The following is a 7140-nucleotide window of genomic DNA, read 5'->3' on the forward strand; positions in this document are numbered from 1 at the left end:
ACTTGTCAACCAAGAATCCTACATGTGGCATGTGGCAAAACTGTCCTTCAGAAGTAAGGGAGAAATTATGACATTCCCTACAAATAAAAACTGAAGGAGTTTGTTTTCCCTAGACCTTCCCTGCACGAAATCCTAAAGGTACTGACCTAAGGAGTGAAAAAAAGAAAAGAAAAGAAATGTTAAAGGGTGTTCTGCAGGTTGAAAAGAAAAGGCAGCAACTCAAAGCCATATTGAAAAAAAAAAGTTATCAGTAAAGGCAAATAAATAGGCAATTACAAAAGCTAGTATTATTGTAACAATGGTTTGTAACACTACTTTTTGTTTTCCAGGTAATTTATGAGAGTTTTTAAAATACATTTTAAAAAAATTATTAGTCTAAAAGCTAGTATTGTTGTAACTTTAGTTTGTAACTGTACATTTTGTTTTCCATACAATTTAAGATATGAATGCATTAAAAATTATTACCTGAAAGTTTTCAACACATAAAGTATAAAGATAGAATCCTGTAACATGAACAGCTGAAAATGATGGGAACAGAGCTTCTAAAGGAGCAGAGTTTATATATGTTATTAAATTTAACCAGATGTAAATTCAACTTTTGGGTATTAAATGTAATCTCCATGGTAATCACAAAGAAAAAAATAGCTAGAGCATATACGCAAAAGGAAATGAGAAAGGAATTTAAACATTTCGCTACAAAAAAAAATCAACTAAGCACAAAAGAAAGCAGTAATGCCGAAAATAAGAGACCAAAAAAAAACCTATTATACGGCATACAGAAAACAAATAGCAAAATAACAGAAATAAGTTATTTCTTATCAATAATTACTTTAAATGTAAATAGATTAAACCTTCCAGTCAAAAGACAGAGATTGACAGAATGGATTAAAAAATTAGTTAACTATATGATGCCTACAAGAGACTCATTGGTTCCAAAGACACAATTAGGTTGATGAAAAAGGATATTCCATGCAAATAATAACCTAAAGAAAGTAGATGTGGTGAATATGCTAATATCATACAAAATAGACTATAAATCAAAAAAAGATTATAAGAGATAAAGGACATTATATATTAATAAAAGGCTCAATATGGAAAGAAGATATACAAGTTATAAACTTTTGCACAACAAATAACAGACCATCAAAATACATAAATTAAAAACTGACCAAATTGAAAGGAGAAATAGACAGTTCTACAATAATAGTTGGAGACTTCAATACCTCACTCTCAATAATGGATAAAACCAACAGAAAATAAGTAATAGAAGACTTGAACAATGTAATCAATCAACTATGTCTAACAGACATATACAGAACACTTTATTCAACAACAGAATATACATTCTTCTCAAGTGCAAAAATATTTTCCCAAAATACCTTATGTTTGGTCACAAATTAATTCTTAATAGATTTTAAAACACAGATACCATACAAAGTGTCTTCTCTGAGCACAATAGGATGAAGTTAAAAATCAATAATGGAAGGAAAACTGGAAAACAGAAAAATTTGTGGAAATTAAATACCATCATATTGGCGATTAGGATTTCAACATGTGAATTTTTGGGGAACTACAAACATTCAGTCTGTAGCACTACCTCAACATAATAAAAACTGTGTATAAAAAACCCACAGCTGGCTGGGCGCGGTGGCTCACGCCTGTAATCCTAGCACTTTGGGAGGCTGAGGCAGGCGGATCACAAGGTCAGGAGATGGAGACCAGCCTGGCTAACATGGTGAAACCCCGTCTCTATTAAAAATACAAAAAAATTAGCCGGGCGTGGTGGCGGGCACCTGTAGTCTCAGCTACTTGGGAGGCTGAGGCAGGAGAACAGCGTGAACCTAGGAGGTGGAGCTTGCAGTGAGCCGAGATCACGCCACTGCACTCCAGCCTGGGGGACAGGGTGAGACTCCGTCTCAAAAAAGAAAAAAGAAAAACCCACAGCTAACATCATACTAAATGGTGAAAGATTGAAATCTTTTCCTCTAAGATCAAGAACAAGGCAAGATGCTCACTTTTTGCCACTTTTATTTAATATATACTGCAGTACTGTAAATCCCAGCCAATGCAACTAGGAAAAAATAAGCATGCAATTTGGAAAGGAAGAAGTAAAATTTTATCTGTTTCGAGATGACATGATCTTATATGTAGAAACCCCTAAAGATTTCACAGATATACACCAAAAAAAACCCTGTTAGAACTAATAAGTAAATTCAGCAAAGTAGCAGGATACAAAGTCAACACAAATCAATTATATTTCTATACATTAACAATGAATAATATCAAAAGGAAATTAAGAAAACAACTTCATTTATAATAGCATCAAAAAGAATGAAATACTTAGGAATTAACTGAGGAGGTGAAAGAATTGTACAATGAAAACTACAAAAGATTGCTGAAAGGCATTAAAGAAGACATAAAGATATGGAAAGACATCCTATGTTCATAAATTGAAATATTTCATATTGTTAGGATGCCAATACTAGCCAGAGGAATCTACAGATTCAATGCAATCCCTATCAAAATATCAATTTTTTTGTAGAAATAGAAAAAAAATTATAAAATTCGTATGGAATCAAAAGGGATCATACATAGCCAAAAACAATCTTGAAAATAGATTCACAAAAGTGGAAGACTTCCATTTTCTGATTTCAAAACTTAACTACATAAACTGTGCACTTAAAAATAGTTAAGATGGTAAATTTTATGTTACATGTATTTTACTGTAACAAAAAAATTGAGAAAAAAACTACAAATCTAAAGTAATCAAAACAGTGTGGTACTGTCATAAAAACAAATATAGACCAATAGAATAGAATACAATAGACAGTCCCAAAATAAACCCTTGCAATATAGTCAAATGGTTTTCAACAAGGATGCCAAGACCATTTCGTGGGAAGGGGCAGTCTTTTCAACAAATGTTGCTGGGAAAATTGTTGTATATCCACATGGGAAAAATTGAAGTTAGACTCTTACCTAATATCATATACAAAAATGAACTCAAAATGAATCAAAGACCTAAACATAAGATCTAAAACTATAAAACTCTTAGAAGAAAATAGAGGGGAAAGCTCCATAGAAATGGATTTGGCAATGATTTCTTGGAGATGATATAAAGGCATACGGAACAAAAGAAAAATAGACAAACTGGACTTCATGAAAATTTAAAACTTTCATACATTAAAAGACACTATCAGCAGAGTGAGAAGGTATTCTACAGAATGAGATAAAATATTTGTAAGTTATATATCTGATAAGAGATTTATATCCAGAATGTATACAGAATTCCTAGAGGTCAGCAACAACAAAACAATCAGGTTCATAAATGGGCAAAAGACTTGAATTAGACATTTCTCCAAAGATATGTGACTGGCAATAAGCACATAAAAAGATGCTCAACCTCACTAATCATTAGGGAAATGCAAATCAAAAGAAAAATGAGATATCAATTCACAACCATTAGGATGGCTATTATCAAAAATGTTTAAAGCAGAAATTAAACAAGTGTTGGCAACAATTCAGAGAAATGTGAACATCTGTGCACTGTTGGTAAGATGGTATACCCACTATAGAAAACAGTATGGTGCAGTTTCTCAAAAAATTAAAATATAATTACTATATGATCCAGCAATTTTGCTTCTGAGTACATACAGTAATTCTCCCTTATCCATGGAGGACCCCTTCCAAGACCCCCAGTGGATGCCTGAAACTGTGGAGAGTACTGACCCCTGTATGTACTATGTTTTTTTCCTATACAAATGTACCTATGATAAAGTTGAATTTCTAAATTAGGCACAGTAAAAGATTAACAACAATAACTAACAATAAAATAGAACAAGTATAACATTATACTACAATTAAAGTTATGTGAATGTGGTCTCTTGCTCTCTCTCAAAATATCTTATTGTGCTGTACCATAATTAATGGAAACTGTGGAGAGAAAACCATGGATAAAGGGGAACTACTGTACCCAAAAGAACTGAAAACAGGATCTTGAAGAGATATTTGCACCTCTACATTTATAGCAGCATTATTCACAATAGTGGACAGCATCGGACACTTGGGAAGCAACCCAAGTGTCCATCAACAGATGAATGGATAAGCAAAGTGTGATATATACATATAATGGAATCTTATTCAGCTTTAAAAAGGAAGGAAACTCTAACATATGCTATTACATGGATGAAATTTGAGGATATTATACCGAAGTAAAATAAGCCAGTCATGAAAATACAAATATTGTATATGATTCCACTTATATGAAGTACCTAGGGTAGTCCAAATTACAGAGATAGAAAGTAGAATAGTGGTTTGTAGTGGTTGGGGAAAGGGGAGAATGAGTAGTTATTATATAATGGGTATAGAGTTTAGTTTTGCAAGATGAAAAGAGTTCTGGAGATCAATGGTGGTGATGGCTGTACAACAATATGAATATACTTAATATCACTGAGATGTATATTTTAAAATGGTTAAGACAGTAAGATTTATGTTTATGTATTTTACCACAATAAAACAAATGAACGAAGTTTATGTAGTGGCTGTCTAGACATGGCCTTAGTAGTAAATGGTAAGTTTGCCCCATGACATATTGTCATATTATACAATAAGAATACTTTTCACATTTTTCAAAATTTCTCTAGTTGACATATTACTTTCTTTTCACTTCCCCATCACAGAATTTTTATTTTACACTTTTGCATCACAGCAATAAAATTAATCCCATACATCACCCTGACCTGCATCCCTGACCCATCATGTTTACATCAATATCTTTTAATGATCATTACTGATAAACAACAACAAACTGAAAACTTCTGCTGCCTTCCAATCTAAAATGAAAAGTAAAATAATACTTATGTAAACCAAAAGTATCTGAGACAGGTCTCAATCAATTTAGAGTTTATTTTGCCAGAGACCTGCATGCCCAGGAGACAGGTCTATGCCTCTCTCTAAAGATGATTTTGAGGGTTTCAATATTTAAGAAGGAAAGGGTGGATATTGTGGAAGAGGAAGAAATTTTTTTAATGTGTGGGTAGATAAGAGACAAACCGTTGCATCCTTTTGAGTCTTTGATCAGCCTTTCACTGAATACACAATTTGCATATGACGGGGGGGGGGGGGTAGAGGAAGAGTCACTTATGCCTTCACGTTGCTCCCTGAATCTGCATTTTTACATAAGATCATGTAAACAATAGGGCAGAGGAGGCAATCAGACATGCATTTCTCTCAGGTGAGCAGAGGGATGACTTTGAGTTCTAATCTTTGTCCCATACCTGTGAAGAGAAGCTATTAATTTACCTTGCCAGGGTGAAATTAAACAGAACTGTTTTAGGGTAAAGATCTTGGAGCCCACAAGGAATTGCCTTGTGGAAAAATTATGAGAAATGTATTTAGCTTTTCTAATATCTGTAGCTATCTTATTTAGGAATAAAATGGGAGGCAGGTTTGCCTGACACAGTTCCCAGCTTGACTTTTCCCTTTGGCTTAGTGGTTTGGGGGTCCTGAGATTCGGTTTCCTTTCACACTTACAAAACTTCAAAATTTCCCCGAATTAAACTTGTTACAGGTAGTTAGGCATGAGCGGGGCAGGAGAGGGCTCTCCCCCAACCACTAGGAATGTTGGGTGATGGTTTGGCAATTTTCACATTGCCTCTCTGAAAGTGATAAATTGGCAGCCAGTGCCAGGGAGAGGCCATTTCCTGATGATGCACATCTGCTGTGCTCAAGTGTTAACTGAATGCACATGCCAGGGAGAAGCAACTGCCTAGGCATGTGCAGTAAGAGACAAAATGGCGGACTATGACCTTCCAGGGGCACATCACCGGAAAAGGGAAGAAAGCCTCAGACTGGCATGTGTACAACTTCCTTAACACATTGCACGTGCTCACCTCCCAAGGGTAAGAAGGGCCCTGCTTGGGAGGCGGAGGTGGGCGGATCACGAGGTCAGGAGATTGAGACCATCCTGGCCAACACCGTAAAACCCCATCTCTACTAAAAAAAATAAAATAAAATACAAAAAAAAAAAAATTATCCAGGCGTGGTGGCGAGCACCTGTAGCCCCAGCTTCTCGGGAAGCTGAAGCAGGAGAATGGCGTGAACCCGGGAGGCAGAGCTTGCAGTGAGCCGAGATCGCACCACTGCTCTCCAGCCTGGGCAACAGAGCAAGACTGTCTCAAAAAAAGAAAAAAAAAAAAGGCCCTGCACATGCAGGCAGCTCGCCCTAAGGGAAGAATCATGGGAAAGGGGTGCAAGATGCTAGAAGTGGACCAGCCTATAAAATCCTAGGATCACAGTTAAACATCACACTTAACATTCACGTGCCTACTTGGGTGTCTTCCAAGTGTACTTTTCCTTTATTTCCTGTTCTAAAGCCTTTTAAAATAAACTTCCACTCCTGCTCTGAAACTTGCCTCGGTCTCTTTTTCTGCCTTATGCCCCTCAGTCAAATTCTTTCTTCTGAGAAGGCAAGAATTGAGGTTGCTGCAGACTCGTACAGATTCAACACGGGTAACTCAGATACCTTCCACCGGTAACAAACTTATTTCTAGATTAAATACATCTGACTTTTGAAGTCACATGAATAGGCAAACCCTATTTACAGTCTTCAAAAACTGCATAAGGGGTCATAAAGAAGCTCCCCTGAGCAGACAAGATTTTTGTATTTTTTTAATAACACTGTCTTTAATGTTTTACATTTTTAAAAAACAGATATAAGTCAGGTAGCATAAAAGTAACACTTTAAAGTGTACAATTCAGTGGTTTTTATTACATTCACAAAGGACAACCATCACCACAATGTAATTCTAGAACATTTTTACTGCTCTGAAAAGAAACCCTGTATCAATTTTCACTGCTCCAAAAAGGAACTCTGGATCAGTCCCTATTTTCTCTTCCCTCAAGCCTTTGGCACTTAGTAATCTACTTTCTGTCACTGTGCATTTGCTTATTCTGGACGTTTCTTGTAGATGTAATCATACAATATTTGGTTCTTTGTGTCTGGCTTCTTTTACTTAATAAAGTTTTTGAGTTCATCCATGTCATAGTATACATATCAGTATTTCATTCCTTTTTATGGCCACATAATATTCACTTATATGGCTATACCACATTACTTATCCATTCAGCAGGTGATAGACATTT

This window comes from Pongo abelii, chromosome 2 (assembly GCF_028885655.2).
Source record: "Pongo abelii isolate AG06213 chromosome 2, NHGRI_mPonAbe1-v2.0_pri, whole genome shotgun sequence".
In the NCBI taxonomy this organism is placed as follows: Eukaryota; Metazoa; Chordata; class Mammalia; order Primates; family Hominidae; genus Pongo; species Pongo abelii.